Here is a 21,178-nt window from a genome sequence, read left to right as displayed (position 1 = left end):
CTGTAGATGTGTTATGTTTCTATAGCTTTGGATATTTGCAGAATTTGCCTGCAAATTTGTGTCACCAGAGTATGTCAAGGAAAAATAAATCAGACACCGAATAGAATCCAGCACAGCATCTCTCTGAAATTACTCTGCTTGTTGTTAGGTGACTGGTAAAAATTCAGTCTTAGCAGGACGGGATCAGAAGAATAACCTTTTATCTAGAATATAAGTTCTCAAACAACCACAGTGGGAAAGGCTGAGACGGACAAGACAGGACCATGTAGTTGATTTCAGTCTTAGCCTTATTACTGCAGAGAACACAGGCCAAACAACGCTAGGCCCTCATTCGGCTAATTCCTGCGGAGCAGAATACGAGAGAAGACCTTTTTTTTTTTTTTCACAGTTTTCAATTACTGTCACTATGACCACTAAAAAAATAAGACGACACTTCAAAATGGTCTTGCCATGCCATTTGGATCATACCATTTTTGGGAAGGCCCAGGTTTCTAATAAGATGTGTTTTCTTTTTAACCCTTAGAGAAATGGAAGAACTTCAGTCTCGTGGAAAGAGAATAACCCTCAGTCACTTCTCCCTTTGATGCCGACTTAGGCAGGTCAATCTGGAAGGACAAATGCCTGCTGACATCTTCATGGGAAGGCAAGAGAAATCCTTGTTGATGACAGCGTGATTCATCTGAATTTCTTTGTCTTTCAAACCCAGTTGGAAGCAAAAGCAGAACCAGGAGCATGGGATTCTTCAGTCCATTTATAACCTAATCAGAAAACTGCTCAGCTCATCTCTCCCCTATTTACAAGGTAAAATAGTATCCCATCCTTACATAGGGAATTTTAAGGAATTAACTGTTGCGGGAGGTCAATGTCATAAATAATTTAATTAAGTTTCTTAACAAGCACTGGATAATTACCTAAACGACTGCCAGCTACAATAATGATAAAAGGGAAACCCAGTCCTTTGCTGCAGGGTGTAAGCTGAGCAGCAGTGGGGACATGAGCAGGCACTTCCCTCTGTGTATTTATTTATCATATTTACTGGACCCTCCCACTGCAGAGAAGCCTGAGGGCTGAGTTAGGAATGGCCAAATGGGGTGGAATGGAAGGCATATTTTTAATCTACCGATTTATTTTTCTTTCTGCATCTGACAAGGACACGTAATTACAGGAAAAGCTGCCAATCAGCAGCAGTCCTGTCGCTTAAGCCACATTGCGGGCTGCTGTGTATGTATATATGGGTTTTTCATTGCCCTAAAAGCCCTCGGGACGAACCTCCATGAGCAAGATGTGTACCTGACTGGGGTGTTACTGGCTTTTTGTTGTCACACTATGAGCTGTACTTTCTGGCTAAAGGAAGAGAACTTAAAAAGTCAAACATGAACGTGTATAAAAAGGGAAAAATAAGCTGTTTTTCTGACCCTATCCTCTGTTTTCCAGCCATATATTTTGAGGGCTTTAGGTAATATGATGGTGTTGCGTGATTATTCACTTTGCAGCTGAAATTCAGAAAACATGAGCAGGGACTGCGTGCCCTCCTAGGAGAGGAGGCGACAATACCCAGGTGCAGAAACGCATTTTCTGAGGTTAGATAATTTTGCAAGAAGGGTTTATTATATTCTCTGGACTCCAGAATGCAGGGATGTCTTACTGTCAGGGGAGAAGCCAGCATGGGGTACAGGTGGTCCAGGGTGTCATCTGAGCTACACTGGGGTGCGTGTCGAGTTTGAAAGGGAGGTCCCCACAAGGATGCCTTAGAGCACTGACCTCTTGGGACTGCAGGAATGTATTAAGAAAAAAAAAAGTCAATCAGAGAAGTTTCCTGGGGCCAAAGCCGCAGAGTTTAAACTAGAGCTCAGAATTCTGAAGGCCACCACGCTTTGGAACTTTATCAGGTATCTGTGATGACATGAGTGCAAACACCCAAGTCTAAGATAAGTCACCCGAATTTCTCCTTATGATTTTCTACTGCCCTGACTTGATTCTCATTTCTACAAAGGGAATCACCAAATAACACCTCCAATCCCTATACAGCATTTTTTTAATTTTAAATTTTTATCATTTGTTTAAAAAATGTTGACCATGTTGTGTGGAATGTGGGATCTTAGTTCCCTGAACAGGGTTTGGACTTGTGCCCCTTGCATTGGAAGTATAATTGCCCCCAATAGAACCTGCATTTTTTTTTAATTAAAGAGTATTTGCATGCATGCTTAGCCTCTAAGTCAGGTCCAACTCTTTGCAATTTATGGACTCTACCCTACCAGGCTCCTCTGTCCATGGGATTCTCCAGGCAAGAATACTGGAGTGGGTTGCCATTTCCTTCTGTAGGGGATCTTCCCAACCCAGAGAGCAAACACATCTCCTGCGTATCCTGAACAGGTAAGCAGATTCTTTATCACTGGGCCTATAATTTGGGGGAAAATTACTTAAAAATAATATTTTCAAATATCAATGCTAAGAGCGGTGGGAAACGCACTTGAGTCTCATGGTGAATTGCAGACTCGGTGTTCCTTAAAAACAGGTCAAACTATATCATCTGTTTCAAAATATCTTTCAAATTAATTACATATTCTGTGCATTTCAGCATATCATGTTTTTTTCTGTAACATAGATTTTACTGTGAATATTACTTTAGTTTACCAGGTATACTTTTTGTTTACGATGACATGTCGGTTTTCTGAATGTGACTGTATGCATTGCTATTGTTATGTTCTAGAAAGATAAAATCTAGAATGCGGATTACAGAATCAAGTGAGCATCTATAAGACCTTTGATGAATACTTAAAAATTACCCACTAGACTTGGACTGCAAGGAGATCCAATCAGTCCATCTTAAGGGAAACCAGTCCTGAATATTCATTGGAAGGACTGATGTTGAAGCTGAAACTCCAATACTTTGGCCACCTGATGCTTTGACCCTGATGCTGGGAAAGAGTGAAGGTGGGAGGAGAAGGGGACGACAGAGGATGAGATGGTTGGATGGCATCAGCGACTCAATGGACATGAGTCTGAGTAAACTCCGAGAGTTGGTGATGGTCAGGGAAGCCTGCTGTGCTGTAGCCCAGGGGGTTGCAGAGAGTCAGACACAGCACAATGAGGCCTACGTATCAGTACCAGGCGGGTGACCCGTTCCTTAACTAAGCATTCGGAAGGAATTACGAATGATCCGGAACTAAACTACTGGTGTTAAAGATTATTCATGAGCATTTTGTTTTTAAATTCACAGTTACATTTTCATTCATTCAGCTAATTATGCACTTTGTGGAAACAAACAGGATATTCACTTAAGGCCAGACTTGCGTGTAGAAAAATCTTCAAAAGCCAAAGTAAGTACCTCTTGTAGGGAAATCATGAAGGAGCCAGGTTTGCAAAAGACTGCTTTTCTTCAGGTTGGTGTTTTGAAACACTCAGTTTTGAAAGTGACATAAATAGTTCCTTCCATGGAAATAAGGAGAGATGAGAGTTAAGCACGAAGGTGAAATGAGAAAGATGGCTTCTCCTCATCAAACTTCATGATACAGGGCATTCGTTATGGCTCAGTGGCTTAGACTCACATTCCCAACACAGGAAGCCCAGGGTTTGATCCCTGGTCAGGGAGCTAGATCCCACACGCTGCGTCAAAGACCCAGTGCAGCCAAATAAACAAAGCTAAAAAGAAAAGCTTCATGGTATGGCTTATAGACGAGGACCTGAGGCATTCTACCTGCTCCATCGCTGTGGCCATGTTACAAAAGACCCTCCAGAGACGAGATGGAAACAGTCCGAGGAGTATCCTCTGTCTAGACTCACTCCAGCATCTTCTGCCCTCTCCTTTTTATAACCCGTTCGTGTGAATCGCTGTTAACTGATCGTGCACGGTCAAGTGGGGGCTAGTTCAAGACGATCCCTCCCCTCGGAGCAAACGTACGTGCATTCAAAGGACGAAGAAGACAAGACATTCCTCCTTTCCCGTCTGCGGCGGAGGGGACCTCCCACAGGGAGGACGGCTCTGCCACTTCAGCTGTCCTCTTGGAAGTGGGGTCTTGTCCCCTCAGATACTAGCTCGGTACTCTGAATGCTGGTGCCTTGCTTGCAGAGTAATTTATTTTGTGGATTATTGAATCTGGTGCATTTTCTATTCGCAGTATTGCTTTAAGAGAGATCAAACAGAGGAGGGAAAGAGAAAAAAAAAAACCTCCTTTGAGTGAGTAACAGAATTAACACACACTGGATCCTTTGAGAAGTGGGGGTGCAATTTGTTCAGAGCACAGTCCCCCAGAATTTTGAAAAGGAGAAGAGAAACACTAAGATATTTCCGTGAGGGAGCATGTTAATTTTTGGTTTGTAATTAATTTAGGATCACTAACATTACATGTAGGGGGAAAAAGGCAAGATCACCCCACAGCACCTCAGTACTCCCGTGGAAGCATATCCAAAATAAATGCTGTCCTGTGATGCTGTACCATGAAATACATTTCTAAGAAACTCTTGGCTCCCTTTCCCTGAGTTTCCGACAACGTCTGCTCAAGAAACTCTTCAATGAAACCACACAGGTACAGCCTCGGGGCCGGGGCGGGGCGGGGGGACAACTTTACAGCCCCAAAGAGTATTTTCCAGTCAGTTAGCTGGATGTATCCACATTTTTCATATTAGCCAAGAAATGTCTGGAAAAGCATAGGGATTCCTTCCAATACGTGGACATATTTGTCTGAGATTGTATCCTGATTTCACTTTGTCTCTTTCTGTATTTCTCTTTGTCTGTCTTTCTCCTCTGTCCCCTCCCTCTTTTAAATCAGTGTCTCCTATACCCCTTGAAGGGAAACATTCCTTTGAAGCAGGCAACGGACTCACCCATATTTCAGGATCCTAGAGCATTTATCTTAGTTCTGTATCAAGTCATTTAAATAAATTACTTAACAACTCTGAGTCTATTGTTATTATGAATTTTTTACATAGATTATACTTTGGCCACCTGATGCAAAGAGCGGGCTCACTGAAAAAGACCCTGATGCTGGGAAAGATTGAAGGCAAAAGGAGAAGGGGGGTGGCAGAGGATGAGATGGTTGGATGGCACCACTGACTTATTGGACATAAATTTGAGAAAACTCCAGGAGATAGTGGAGGACAGAGGAGCTTAGAATGCTATAGTCCATGGGGTACAAACAGTCAGACATGACTTAGTAACTCAACAACATCATTTAATAGAAGCGATTATGCAGGGAAAGGGCATAAAACATATATTAGAAATACAGATATTTACCCTCCTCGGAAGGAAAAACAAGCAGATCTTCCTTAGCAAGAAAGAATTATTTCTCAGATATTTTTAGTTCGACTGGTCAGGAGAAAAACAAAAGAACACAAATCAAACGTGTTCAAGTAATTATATTTTAAAAATTAAAAAAATCATGTACAGAACCATTTTCATAAAAATGAATCACAAAAGAAATAATACTGGCAACACTATGCTGTGACCTCACTCTATATACCGTAGTACTGCCCTGGTTCTGGGCTTCGGGGTCTCCACCCTTCGGAATAGTTTGTAAGCAGCACACAGCCATGATATACCAGGTGGCGGACCATCTGATACCCTGTTCCTGCTTCCCATTTTGAGGTATTTTCTAGCTCCTAGTCAGGTGTGGGGTTGACCAGAAACCCCTAAGGAGTCATGCAGGGGTTTGGGTGTGGGTCACAATGAATCTAGAAGAACAGCCAAGAGGGTCTTTGTATCTGGATCACTATCTTTTTTCTTTTTTGACTGCTCCATGCAGCTCATGCGATCTTAGTTTCCCGACCAGGGATTGAACCTGGGCCTTCGGCAGTGAGAATGAGGAGTGCTAACCACTGGACAACCAAGAATTCCCAGAAATCACTTTTATTAATTTCTGCACCTGTTATCATTCTTCACAACTTTGCTATCCATATAGATGGATGACCAACGGTCTATCAGTTCTTTTATCTCAATAGAGTCTACAATGTCTCTTCATTCATCTGACTTAAGTGATTGTTTGTTTCCAAGGCAGACCAAAGTCTCTGTCATTATCAGGAACTGCACCAATTCTAACATCTTAATTTCCAACGCTGCTGTCTTTGACCATCCATTAACAACTACAACCACATCTACCAGTCTACCCGCATCCACACCACATGTGATTCATCTCTCTTTAAAATATACAAATTGTTCTTGTTCTTTTTTGAAGGCCATTTATATACTCTGAGTCTATTCTCCCCTGGGGCTTCTGTGGTGTCTAAGTGTTAAGGAACCCACCTGCTAATGCAGGAGACTCAGGTTTGATCCCTGGGTTGGGAAGATTCCCCAGAGATGGAAATGGTACCCACTTCAGTATTCCTGTCTGGGAAACCCCATGGACAGAGGAGCCTGATGGTCTATAGTCCATGGAGTTGAAAAAGAGTTGGATATGAATTAGTGACTAAACAACAACAGTTCCCCTCTGACTCCTGAAATTTCTTCCTTTCTCCCTTGCTTTACCTGCTGATCAGTGTGACGAATCATTCCCATCAGTGCGCAAAGGAGCCTCAATCTCACCTGCAGTTAGTTTCGTTTCTCCATCCACCGTCTGCATCCGTACTTTCTCAGCTACTACTCTGTCTTAGACCATTCCACCTGGAGCCTCCATCCCCATCGCTGAACAAGTGTTTCTCATACTAATGTTAAAACAACATCAGTCTTTTGAAGGATGATGCCTGAATTCTTGGTCTTCATTTTAAGCCACCTTTCGGCATCAGTGGACACAGCAAACCCACTTTCTTTCCTGAAATTTTTGTTCTCTAGATTTCTTCAAAATGCAGCACTCACTTAGTTTTATTTTCAACTTTTCTTATCACCTTTTCTTCCTCTTTCTACTTGTTCCTTCTCTCCTATTTGGGCTTCCCTGGTAGCTCAGCTGGCAAAGAATCTGACTGCAATGCAGGAGACCCCAGTTCGGTTCCTGGGTCAGGAAGATCCCCTGGAGAAGGGATAGGCTACCCACTCCATTGTTCTTGAGCTTCCCTGGTGGCTCAGATGGTAAGGAATCCACCCGAAATGCAGAAGGTAGGGTTTGATCCCTGGGTTGGGAAGATCCCCTGGGGGAGGGCATGGCCACCCACTCCAGTATTCTTGCCTGGAGAATTCCATGGACAGAGGAGCCTGGCAGGCAACAGTCCATGGGGTCACAGAGTCAGACATGACTGAGGACTTCCACTTTCTGACCTCAAAATATCAGAAAGCCCTACAACTCTGTCCTCAAATTGCCCTTCTTTTTCAGCTTTACCTATTTCTTAGGAGATTCCACTACTATCCTGGTTTTAAATACTTGTTGTTGTTTAACTGCTAAGTTGTGTCCAACTCTTTGCTACCCCATGGACTGTAGCCCACAAGGCTCCTCTGTCTAAGGGATTTTCCAGGCAAGAGTACTAGAGTGGATCATCACTTCCTGTGGCCTGAACTCTAAAGAGTATCCAAGTTTCATCACTACACCTGCCTCCTGAGCTCAAGAAGTACTTTTTCAGATTGCCTCTGGACAGCTACACTGGAATACCGACTGTTACATCAACAGAACGTGGCCAAGGAACAACAGTTTTGATTTCCCCACATGCTCTTATTCCAAAGTTTTATACTTTTCAGAAAATAATGTCACTTATACCATGTCATTTAGAAATAAGACCTAAGAATTTTCCTGGTTCTGCTTTCTTCTTTGTGCAAACCATCTCCTCCTCTAGGAAGGCATGTCAACTCTGCCTTCAAAGTACTTTATACATCCAAACACTCCTTACCATCACGGCGCTAAAACTGCAAGGTCAGAGCAGCCTGAACGACCCTGGTAACTTTCTCACTGGTCCCTCCTGTTACCTGGTCTTGTCTTCTATGCAGTGATCACCATCCTCTCTGGGGTGAGGGAGAATGATGAATTCTTTCCAAACTGAGAGCTTTTTCATCCCTTCCCCAGCTTGAAACTTTCTAATTGTTGGCAACAAGACTGTCCAAACATCTCAGCATGGATTACAAGTCCCTGGATGGTCTGAAATTTGCCTACCTACCTGACTTCTGCGATCTCAGTTCTTTCCATCTTCCCATTGTAGCCTATGTTACCCCGCTTTCCTTCTGTCTCAATGTGGACATTACTTATTACTGTCTCAGGACTTCCGGTCGCTATTTCTCTGCTCAGGGCATTCTATTCTCTGAGATTTCCTGGACTTTTCATCTTTGAGCTCTCAGATCCTAAGAAACCTCCTGGGTGATTCCCTTCCTGACACCTCAGATAAATGGATGTCTTATCTGTATCTCACCATCCTGATTTTTCACTCCTCCTTCTTCTTAATAGTACGTATCAACATGGGAGTTATCTTACTCATTTTGTGTTCATTTTCAGCATTTCCCCTTAAACCCAACTAGAATGCAAGCTATTAGAATGCTTTGTTCACTGTGGCATCCCGAAACCTAGTATGGAAATTATTTTAACTTAAAAAAAAAAAAACTTGTTAAATTTGTTCACTGGACTAGCAACACCCACCTCCACTGAGATGCAAACTGCCAAGCACGCTTAACAAATTCTAGCAAATGTCAATTCATGCTCAGCTGATGACAGATGAATGATGAATAACCAAACAGGCCACTGCTTCGGACCGTTTTCCATAGATTAGTGCAGGACATCTCTACGGCAGAGGGCAGACTGTGCCGGGCCAGACACTGGGACAGTCTGGTCAAGTCCAGCTGAGGTCCCTAGGTTTCCTTCCCACCCTGGGCCGCGCTGATGGCAGTAGTGCCTGTTTGTGGGGACCTCAGTGCCTCTGGGGTCCTTGGAAAGCCACTGGGTCATATGAAAGGCTCCTCTGTCCCTCCTCTCCCGAGGGTCCATCTTTAATTTAGAAGAAAAGAAAATGACAGCTCTCTTCCTTGGCTGTATGAAAATTTATGGGGCCGTTGGTTTCCAGGCTGCAGCTCCGGCCGGGCACTGCTCTGATGATGTACGGCTGCGACGTGCCACCAGGGCAGCTGGGCCCGGGTGATGCATGGCGGCAACGGGCCATCCGTCAGACGTCAGGGCCCCGCAGCTGCCCCACCCGGCTCGCCTGTCCACTCCGGCGGGGAGTCCTGGCTCCAAACATGCCCCGAGCTCCCGCTGCACTCCCACGATCACCGCATCCACCACCTATGTCTTATGGCTGGGGGCAGGGAAGAAAGAGATGTTAGTAGCAGACTCGAGTGGAAGAGCATCTGAAGGCTCCATCTGTTCTGATGCCACAAGCTGCGGCAGAAGGCGAAGGTGTTCTGTGTGCCGCGGCAAGGTAGGCATTGTGGGAATGCGTTAGGCTGCCCAGGTGGCACTGTGGTCAAAAACCCGCCTGGCAACGCAAGAATAGCAAGAGACGTGGGTTTGATTCCTGGGTCAGGAAGATCCCCTGGAGGAGGGCATGAAAACCCACCCAGTATTCTTGCCTGGAGATTCCCACGGACAGAGGAGTCTGACGGGCTATAGTCCACAGGGCCGCAAAGACTCAGACACGACTTAAGCGACTTAGCATGCACGCACTGTTCATACATGTTGATGCTACTTTCTGTTTGTGCCACTCTCTCCTTCCCCCACTGCGTCCACCAACACAACACTGCAAAGCAATTTTCCTCCAATTAAAGAATACATCAAATAAAAAGAATTTTGTACTATTCATTCAGGTAGCCATTCTTTGAAGGATTGCACAGGCATTGACCACTTTCATCCCTGACATGCTGATAAGGGGGATGGTGCTATTCTCACTCATTTCACAGATAAGGAAGCTGCGGTGCACTAAGATGAATTTGCCCACGGTCACCCAGCTCCGCAGAGGAGACAGGACCTGGGCCAAGTCTACGTCTGAGACCCTCGCTCTCAAACACTCTGTCACGCTGTATACACTGTCACATATGATGCTAGTGGTTCTTCACAGAGGTTATACGCACCGCTGGCTTCTAGGACCAAAGAAATACATAGACACAGTCAGGAATTTCACTCCATTGTTGTAATTTGCTTGTCAGTAAGACCCCGATGCTGGGAAAGATTGAGGGCAAGAGGAGAAGGGGGTGACAGAGGGTGAGATGGTTGGATGGCATCACTGACTCAGTGGACACGAGTCTGAGCAAACTGGGAGATAGTGAAGGACAAGGAAGCCTGGCGTGCCGTAGCCCATGGGGTCGCAGAGTCTGACAGGACTGAGCAACTGAACAACAGCAGCAAAGAGCTGCTGCCATTGATGATGACGCCATTTAAGGACTGCTTGTTAGCTTCCAGGGTATGCATTGCTTATATTAGATAGGTCTCCCCACCTTGCAATATAGTGTATTTCTTTTTGGTTTTGACCAAATGGGTAGAAAGGTACATTAAAAACTTTAAAGATTTTTTCAAAGGAGGCCTTTGAAAGGGGAATAAACAGGGAAGACCAGATCAGGGACAGCTATAAATTGAAAAAGTGAATGAGTGACTGCAAACAATTTCAGTAGAATAGTTGAAATGCCACAATTTAAAGAAATCAACTTAGTTACAATCAATTCAGATGTCACAAAAACAATCTATAGCATCTGTCTAATTTTTTTTGTTCCTACTGAAAATTGAAGTTTTATGGGAGAGAAAAAACCCCTTGCAGATTCATATTCTTTATAATTCTTAGCATCCAATTAAAACAGGTTTGTTCAAGGAAGAAACAAATGGTATTTTGTACTTCCCCAAAATTAAAAACTTCTGGTTTGTGAACTATACTGTGAAGAGAATGAAGATAAACCACAGACAAGCTTATATTTGTAAGGTACATATTTGATTAAGAATGTGTACGCAAAATGTGTAAAGAACTCTTAACCTCAACAATAAGAAAACAATCCAATTTTAAAAATGGGCCAAAGATCTGAACAGACACCTTACTGAAGAGATATACAGTTGGAAGAGAGCTATGAAAATATACTCAGCATCATCTGTTTTGACAGAAATGCAAATGAAGATACAAGATACACTGCACTCGTATCGTTATTGTTGCTAAATTATGTCCACCTCTTTTGCAGCCCCATAGACTGTAGCCCCCCCAGGCTCCTCTGTCTATGGGATTTCCTAGGCAAGAATAGTGGAGTGGGTTGCTATTTCTCTCTCCAGGAGATCTTTCAAACCCAGGGCTCGAACCCGAGTCTCTTGCATTAGCAGGTGGATTCTTTACCATCTGAGCCCCCTGGGCCCAATACACACCAATGAGAGTGGTTAAAATTCAACAACAACCACCACCACATTCTGATAATACCAATGCTGGCAAGGGTAAAGAACAATAGAAGCTCTCATGTTCAATGAGATACAAAACGATACAGCCACTCGGGAATATAATTTGGCAATTTCTTATACAACTAAATAAAACTTTAACCTACGGTGCACGAATCACGCGCCTATGTAATTGCCCAACTGACTTAAAGCTTGTATCTATATAAAGCACGCACAAGCATGGGAACAGTAGACGTCTTCATTGAGCAGAATATCCATACTGTGTAGTGTAAGGAAAGTGTTAGTTGCTAAGTTGTGCCAGACTCTTTGCGACCCCATGGACTGTAGCCCACCAGGCTCCTCTGTCCATGGAACTCTCCAGGCAAGAATACTGGAGTGGGCAGCCATGCCCTCCTCCAGGGGATCTTCCCCACCCAGGGACTGAACCCCGGCCCCCCGCATAGATTCCTCACCATCTGAGCCATATCCATATAAGGGAACACTATTCACTAAAGAAAAAGAAGGCGCAATCAAACCACGGGACGACAGAAATGACTTTTAAATGCCAATTGCTAAGTGAAGAAACCCAGTCTGTAAAGCTTACACACTCTATTTCCATTTATATGATGTTCCAGAAATGACAAAGCTAAAAAGACACTGAGCTAGTAAGTCAGACAGAGAAAGAAAAATATATGATATTGCTTATATGGGGAATTAAAAAAACAATGATACAAATCTGTGTGTTCTGTTGCTTGGCCCATGGAATCCTCAGATGGTTTCTGGGTCCCCAGGGAACAGTGTCACCCCAAGAAGACCAGCTCTGCATTTGAAAAATATTTAAATAACTCTGCCTGAAACCGTGCCCACTGCTGGTGCTAGTACCATGTGGTGGAAAAGATGAAAATTCAGCCTCAGTTTCCTCAAGCAGGGCTTTTCCCAAGGAAGCAGGGCTAGCCGGCTTCTCAGCTCTGGGATGTTGTGGGCTCCCAGGCTGAACATCCCCCTCCCTGCCTGCAGGCCAGGCCTTTTATTCCGGGCCCAATACGAGGGAGGCCGGCAATCAATAAGCTGGCTCTCCGTCTGCCTTTGACAGAGGAGACACCAGGCTGACACCAGCCAGTCTGGAATCAGCTGTTTCCCGGCCTTTGATCTCCCGTCTGAGCCCCCTGAGTGTCTGCTCGGGCTCAGATACGGCCCTGTGCTGGTGTGTCCCCCGAGGCCCATTGTAGCCATTGTGTCTGAGGAGGGGGTCACCTGTCAGGGACGGGTTACAACCCCTCCTGGACTTCGGGAAGTCTTTTTGATGCGGGCAGATGATAATGAGAGTCTAATTGAGTGATTAACTACCTTCACGGACTCAGAGGCTTTAATGACACCTCCACATTGGGGTCTGGGCTTCCCAGCAGGCCCCCGGTTTGTAACTGTAGGGCCATGATATTGCAATTATAAGCCTTTCCTTTAACCAGCAGGGATTTAACAAATGGACTTGGTTAATCACAGCTAGATGGCCCTGGCATCTGCCTTTGTGGCGCAAAACATGTTACAAATTCCAGCACAGGCTCGAATCAGGACTGTGGACCGTCTCAGGTCCATCCATGGTTCCATACATAACGTGAAAACTGAGTTTTGGAAGAACTGGGCAATTTAACCAAAGTCAGCTTCCATAGAGTAAAATCATCTGAAAAATAAGAACTGGTTTTTAAGAGTGGCCATGCCTATCTGCCTAGATATACTGTCTTCAATTAACTGGGTCTGCAGCGCTTATTAATGCCATGTTAAAAGGAACCAGTCTCAGCGGGTTCTCACAGTGGGAGAGATAGCCAGGGCTTTCAATTTACAAGGTCTTATTACAAAAGTGCCCTGCTGTTTTGGTCCGTGGTCTTTCTGCCTGGGAGCAATTTAATGATCTGCTTTAGAGCAGAGAAATGGTCGGAGAGAAAATGTGCGGTGTTGTGTGTTAGTGATCAAATACCCAACAGCATTTACAATAGTAACCAGACACTTCCTTTCCATATCAGAGTAGAACAGGGACAATGACACCAATGCATTTGATTTGAAAAAGCCTAATTGAACAAATAGGTAGTCCTCCGTGAATGTTTGTTGATAGCATGAGGCTAGTATCAGCACGAGGCCAACACAAATGTAACAGGTGATGGGGACAATGAAAAAGAAAAAAGAAGCAAGAGAGAAAGTAGCAACGGATAAGACTGTGACTCGGACGTGGAGGTTCCTTAGGAACGTACTCTCCGTGGATGCAATATCATTTGAGAAGCATTTGTAATGCTTATGATGGGTTCTACTGTCTCCGCTGGGAGACAGCTCTCCACACAGCTCTTGGTGCTAGTGATGCATTGACTCATTTCCCTTCCTTGATTCATTCAAGAAACCGTGACTAATCGGTCATAACTTAGCAGGCATGGTTGTACTTTGTTGATCACAGTTTGCAAGCGTTAGTCACTGAGCCCATGTTCGGCTCTTCACAGCCCCATTGACTGTAGACCATCAGGCCCCTCTGTCCGTGGGATTCTCCAGGCAAGAATACTGGAGTGGGTAGCCATTTCCTTCTCTAGGGAGTCTTCCTGACTCAGGGATGAAGCTTGTTTCTCCTGCATTGCAGGCGGATTCCTCACCCGGTGAGCCACCAGGGAAGCCCTTATCGCATTTTTGTGACCTCGATTTCCCCGACCTAAGATGTAAAAGGCCTGAAAAAAATCCCTGGTGAATGAACAAAGAACTTATGGACTGAAAGACGCCTAATGTGGTTCCCATGGGAAGCACAGACATAAAACAAATATCTGTGGTACAAAGGGATTAAAAAAATATAATGGAAATGTGTACACAGTGTTGGGGGGCCACGGAAGAGAGGCTTCACAGCTCTGTTTAATTGAGGTGAAGTAAGAAAACCTAGAAGGTGTGAGATTTCAGCGGAATGTGCTTTGGTGAGGGCATTGTCAGAGTGGGGAAAGTTGGAATTTGGGAGGAGCTTTGAGAATCTGCTCTTTTAAAATGCAGGTACTAAAACCAATACAATTAAAATAAGTACATTTATATTAAAAAAAAAACAAACATGGGAAGCTTCCATTTTACAGATCAGGAAAAGGCCTTAATTTCCAAAGGAATTAAGATAAACTAAATGGTATGAGAACAGTTTCAGAATCTTACGTTTTCGGTCCTCACACTGTGGGTATCCCTTCACTCTAAAGCTTTGTCTTATCTTAGAATAACAGGAAGGTAGGTAACCCAAGCGGCTGTTTACACTTGGAAATTTAAGGAAACACTGAAAATTTAACTCTCTTCTCTTATCTGGGCTACACTTTCATCACTAGAATTCTTCTTTCTTCCAATAAAAGTGAAAATGTTGTCAGGCATGTTCCTACAACAGTTCAGAATGACTTTGAAGTTTCCTCTGGGTGGGTCCTAATATCACAGTCTGCCTTCTCAGATTAACCTCTTCTGACCTTTGAACACAGCCTTGAGCCCTAAAATATCAAGCTTCTCTTTAGACCAATGGCTTCAGGCTGCATCAACTAGAAACTTCCCTCATGCTCAATTCAAGAATTCTGCTTTATTACACTCATACTATATTTTAAACCCTGAGTACTCGTTGGAAGGACTGATGCTGAAGCTCCAGTAGTTTGGCCACCTGCACGGAGAAGATTTTGGTAAGAGTCCCAAAGCCAGACCACCTTCAAATCATAGACCTGCTGAATAAATGCACGTATAAAACTTCACTCCTGGCTAGAACTCATTATTATTCCTTGGTCAGTTACCTGCAGCTGACTCACTGGAAAAGACTGATACTAGGACAGATTGAAGGCAAAAGGAGAAGGGGTTGGCAGGGGATGAGATGGTTAGATAGCATCACCGACTGAAAGGCTATGAATCTGAGCAAATTCTGGGAGACAGTGAAGGACAGAGAAGCCTGGAATGCCGCAGCCCATGGGGTCACAAAGAGCCAGACATGACGTAGTGACTGGACAACAACAAAGGGCAGATTCTGGACACTGAGATGTCAAACTTCCTGAGTTCATTGAACTCTGCATTGTCAGACCTTTGTCCGAAATGATTAAAAAGCATTACACACTACGTAAGACAGAAAATATGGAGAAAACACACTTCTTCTCCACAAGAATAGACACTGCACACTTCTTGCTGGAGAATGAGTATCTCTAACATGTTTGGATGAACTAGACCACTTGACAATTCAGCCCATGAAAATACAGCAAGGCACTAAACACTGGCGGGTCACTCACCACGAAGTGCAAGCATTTCTCCTGGAGTAAAGAAGCTGAAGTCCACCAGCAAGGTTGCCACTAATCTGGGTCAGGTCCGATCGCAATATGGCGGAATGTGGTTTGCTTTATTTGGCTGGGAGCATTTCTCTGTAACCTGAGGATTCATTAGTTTGAAATGCTGGCCTTATGCCTCTTTTCAAGGCCATTTTAGATGCAAATTGTACCCCAGACATCATTTTTAAGTGACAGGGAAAATCTCTGGAGATAACAAGAATCAGTCTGAGAAATTTATGGACATGTTGCATTTTCTAATCCTTCTTGATGAATAACTCAGTTTCCAGCCAGGGTTTGAACTTGAGAGTTGATAAAGCATCAGTTTAAGCTGCTGGCTACTAAATCAACCTAAGCGATGGCTTAATCAGCCTTTCTACTCCCTCCACTACCTTCCCACAGAATTCCATCAGATTTCTCCTGCGCCAGGGCAGCGAGAGGCAGACACCGTGCAGGCCACGTGTAGCCATTGTTTAGCATGGGGAGAGAGTTGGCCACCGGGGTGCTTCAGAACTACCATCAAGGGCAGTGGTGCGCTTCAGAGCAAGACTGAAACCTTGACCTGGAGACTGCCGCAGTTTAGAGAGGAGGAGAGTCGTGACAAAATGGGGAGGAGACAGCTAAGGACTTGGATCATTTATGGAGAAGGTGCCTTTGGTGATACTGTGTCCTTATCTGGCCTTCTAACCCATAATGGGAATAAATGCCTAGGCTAAAAGCAATGCAGATTGGAGGGGCAGTATATAGACCCTTTGGAGAGGGGGAAAAACAGGAGGGTAGGGTGGGTCCTCTTTAGTTACCCTCTCCAGAATTATCACCTTCCTCTCCAGAATTATCTTCTTCTCCTGGGCAAATTGAGAAACGGTTCCACTTTTCTGAAGTCAAAATTTTGGCATGTAGATTTAAGTGTAGGTTTGGCTTCCCAAGTGGCTCAGTGGTAAAGAATCCACTTCCCAATACAGGAGACACAGGAGGTGTGCATTTGACCCCTGGTTCTGGAAGATCCCCTGGAGAGGGAAATGGCAACCCACTCCAGTATTCTTGCCTGAAAAGCTCCACAGACAAGAGGAAGCTGGCAGGCTCCAGTCATCAGGTCACAAAGAGTCAAACATGCCTGAGCAGGCTCACATGATGTGTTTTATTGAGAAATCTCTCTCGCCACTGACTGATGACTCCGTGTGGCAGTTTGTCTTATTAAAACTGTTGTCTATAAACATGTTCAGTTGCTCATCAAGTCACACTCTTTTGCAACCCCATGGACTGTAGCCCACCAGACTCCTCTTGTCCATAGAATTTTTCAGGCAAGGATATTGCACTGGAGTGCCATTTCCTTCTCCAGGGTCTTCCTGACTCAGGGATTGAACTAGCGTCTCTTGAGTCTCCTGCACTGGCCACCTGGGAATAAGCATGTATTTTAAATATAATTTTTTTTAAAAAAAGAAAAACAGTGCACGCAGTGTTTAACTGAGTAGGTGTCTTTTTGCACCCATAGTCATGAAGAAGCATGGATCTGCTCTGGCTCTTCTGAAGCTATGTGTGGATAAATTGACATTAATGAGTCTGCACTCACTTTCTAAGCCAGATTCTAGAAGAATGTGGAGATGAAGGCTGTCTGAGCTGAGAGATGGGTCACTGTGACGAGATCCACATCTTAGGGTTCGAGGTGTGGGTTTCTCAGTCTTGTTTCTTAGGGTATGAGTGGTTGTCAGGAAAAGTCTGTCAGTGAAGAGAAGGCATGGTTAACTACTTGACTAGGCAGAAATCCACCACAAGGGGAGAGGAAATCTGCTTTTGTAGTGAGGATCAGTGTTTCCATACATCCTCTATCATGCTCCAGCTCAGTCGTGTCTGACTCTTCGTGACCCCATGGACTGTAGCCCGCCAAGCTCCTCTGTCTGTGGGATTTTCCGGGCAAGAATACTGGAATGGGCTGTCCTTTCCTACTCCAGGGATCTTCCAGACCCAGGGGCCGAACCCTCATCTCTTGTGTCTCCTGCATTGGCAGGCAGGTTCTTTACTGCTGTGCCAGTTGGGAAGCCCCTCTACGTCCTCTATAAGAGGTATTTTGGGTTTCCTAAGCCTTACTACCAAAGTGTGGTCCCCGGGCCAGTGGGACCAGGACCCTCTGGGAGCTTTCCCAAAATGCACAGTCTTAGGTCTCTTCTTACTACAGAAAAACCTGCAGCTTAACAAGGTTTTCAAGCAACCCATTTGGGTCTTACAGCGTGAGAAGCACTCTTCTGCAAGAAAGCTCCACCTAAAGGTAATGCTTTTCTTCCTCAGGGGTCAGCCCCAGGTCTTTGGCCAAATCTGCCTCCGTGGAAGATAAACAAACTATATATTGTCATTTAAATTTTGCAAACGTCTTCTCCTGTACCTGAGGCAGACATTGTGTTTCTAAACGATTCAGAAGAACTGAGGCCGTTTTCCCTCTTTCCCTGCTCTGTCCCTTCCTCTTGCCCCCTTTCTTCTCCATGAATGTTTTCCTTTCTCTCTCTTCCTCTCCCTCCCCTCTCTTCTCTTCCTCCTCTTTGTTCTTCCCTCCCGATCCCTTGAATCCATCAGTCCACAGACCTTCAGTATTTCAGTGTGAAGACATCACTGTGTTCTCTCACAGGTTTAAGAACCTCTATGGAAGTCCAGGGCTGGGAATCTGTGTCGCCAGGCAGGAGTGTGACGTTTCACTGGCAGACTGAGTAACAAAATGCCAGTGCTGACCCTTCGCTGGACAGTGTCCTCAAGTCTCCACTAACCAAAACTAAAGCAACGGGTCTGTCATAGAAAAGTATGTACTTTTTCACCATTGAAAATTTAACATTTCTGTTTAGGTTGTATTAAGGTTTCCCTCAGTGGACTTACAAAAGCAAAACTTACTTTTCATCATTTTTTGGGGAATATACTTAACTAGATACAAGGAACTTTGTGGCCAGGTGTGAGTTTGTTTAATAAACCAAAAACTTGCTCTAAACCCAAGTTCCTTTTTTTAGCAGATTTAAAATAAATTACTGAATAAAGACATGTTTACTTTTAGCCAACTGCTATACTAAGAGAGAGATATATAATAGGTTTTTCTAGTAACAATTTTTTGCATTTTCAGGTATACATTTAGATCAGTACTGTTTCATTTCAAACTCAGGGAAAAATCTGTGATTATAGATATGAAGTGGTTTCTCTGAAGCTTTAAAAAATATTTTCTTCCAAACTATTTTACACATCTAAATTTAGAGCGTAAATGATCAAAACTTTCCTTTTGATGCCAAAGGGGAAACACTTGGTGTAAAGCAAGGCAAATTAGAGATACTCAGAGTCAAACTGAATTTCCAAATAACAGTAAACAACAATCTTATGATAAATAAAATGTTGTAATCTGAGTTCTGCTAGTATTATGTTCTATAGGGTGAGAATAACAACAGTATTCTTGGATGTAAAATAATCCTATAGGTTCTAGAGATAACTGAATTAAAAAAAAATCTAGAAGGAATAAGAAGCCCATCTCTGTTTCTGATATATATATATATATATATATATATATATACACACACACATATATATATGTTGCTGTTTCAATGGCACCCCTCTCCAGTACTCTTGCCTGGAAAATCCCATGGACGGAGGAGCCTGGAAGGCTGCAGTCCATGGGGTCACTAGGAATAGGACACGACTGAGCGACTTCACTTTCATGCATTGGAGAAGGAAATGGCGACCCACTCCAGTGTTCTTGCCTGGAGAATCCCAGGGACAGGGGAGCCTGGTGGGCTGCCGTCTCTGGGGCCGCACAGAGTCGGACACGACTGAAGTGACTTGGCAGCAGCAGCGGCAGCTATGATAAACAGCACAGGAACAGATCTAGAATGAGAAATGCCCATGTGGTGAAACGGCAATTCGTATAAGCTTTGTCCATGTCATGTCTCTATCTCTATCTATCTATCTGTCTATCTATCTAGTATCTATTTATTTCTAGGAGCCACAATTAGGTTATCTTAGTCACCTGGAAATAAAATTGACTGTATGTTCTTTGTGCGTACAAATATATTGCCACAAAAGAAACTTTCTTTTGATCGGTGTTATGTGCTTAAATAAACTAAACTTGGAGAAAATGGGCTTCCCCGGTGGGCTTCCCAGTATTCTTGCCTGGAAAGTCTCAGGGACAGAGGATTCTGGTGGGCTACAGTTCACTGTGTCGCAAAGAGTCAAACACAGCTGAGTGCGTACACCCCACACACACACAAACACCCACACCCACACACACACACACACACACACACACACGAGAAAATAGCTACTGAAGACACATTTATGATTATTGGGCTAGTTCTTCTACATACGGTATTAATTTTAAAATTACTGTTTACGTTACATTACACAATCAATAACGCTCACTGGAGAGCATTCTACAGTATGGAAGTGCCGGACTCTCTAGATTCGGAAGCATGGCTATAAAAATAAAGTACTGACTTTAGAAAGTTACTTTGAGAAACGGAGACAGAAAGAAAGAGAGGGAAGGGAGAGACATGGATTTGAGTGGAACAGAGCTCCACAGATTCAGTGTGATCAAATATCATCTAAGCGTTCATGTTCCCTCCTTATCCCCAAACGCCCCTGCCACTCCAAAGCTTCACCAAGCCCAATCTTTAAACTTCTAACCAACAGGATAATTAGGCTGCTTTTCCCCAAGAAATGTTAATAAGGAAACAGATATTAATACCCCAAACTGACAGAAGTTCTTCCACAAATTAAAGCAATGGGAGCAATCCATCAGCAGAGGAAAAGCTGTGAAAATAAACAGAAGTGGAATATTCAGATTTCAGTTTGTTGGAGTGAGGAGCAAGGACTTTGGAAAATTCTAGAATACTGAATTTTACTAGGACTTGTGAATTCAGCTAGAAATCCAGAATTAGGGACCCAGGGCTAACGGGAAGGTTTGGAAGCTTCTCCATATTGGGAAGCAGGGCACGCCGGAGGCTGGGTTGCCTCATCCAGGACCGTGCTGTTGATTCTGTGTCAGGAACACACGGGAGGAAAAGAGAAGTTGATGAAATGGTTGTGGAACAAACTGGCTCATAGCTTTTTGAAATAGAGGATTCATGCGCCACCTTTTAGTCATTTCTGGCTTTTCAGTCTCTGGGCAAATATGAATAATCCCATAGAGAGAACACAAAGTAATAAACGTTATGAAGGCCTGCCTGGAGATTGTGGTTGGTCTGCGGGATGCTGGCAGCCCTGTGGCCCCACCTGGAAGTGCTTCCTGAGCAGCTACTCCTCCCTCGGCTGCCGCCCACGCCGGGGCGCCTCCTGCCTGCTGCCCGCGGCTCAGAAGCACTTCCGGGGCACCAGAGATCGCAGGAAGCACTTCTTGCTCCGGAGATGCTCTGCGCTGGTCTGGCAGCTTCAGGAGGGTTGGCCCAAGACACAGTGGTCTTCTTTGTATCTTGACCCCTCTTCAGCGTCTCTTCTTCGTTGAAGGGTGACTATCTTGCTTGAGAAAGTATATCCCAGAGGCAAAGGGTGTAACAGGAGTAAATTTCATGGTTTTTGTTTGCTTGCTTCTTATTGTTTTCTTTTGTTTTAATGGGATAGTTGCAGTATAAAGTTAAACCCTGCAGTGGAGAGTTCCGTACTAGGTCACGGGATAAAAGAGTTCATGAGGAACAGCGGGTCAGTGGTGTCGGACTCTTTGCACCTCCATGCACTGTAGCCCACCAGGCTCCTCTG

The sequence above is a fragment of the Ovis canadensis genome, chromosome 11 (assembly GCF_042477335.2).
Source record: "Ovis canadensis isolate MfBH-ARS-UI-01 breed Bighorn chromosome 11, ARS-UI_OviCan_v2, whole genome shotgun sequence".
Taxonomy (NCBI): Eukaryota; Metazoa; Chordata; class Mammalia; order Artiodactyla; family Bovidae; genus Ovis; species Ovis canadensis.
The sequence above is the reverse complement of the archived record's forward strand: the minus strand, read 5'-3'. Positions refer to the sequence as shown.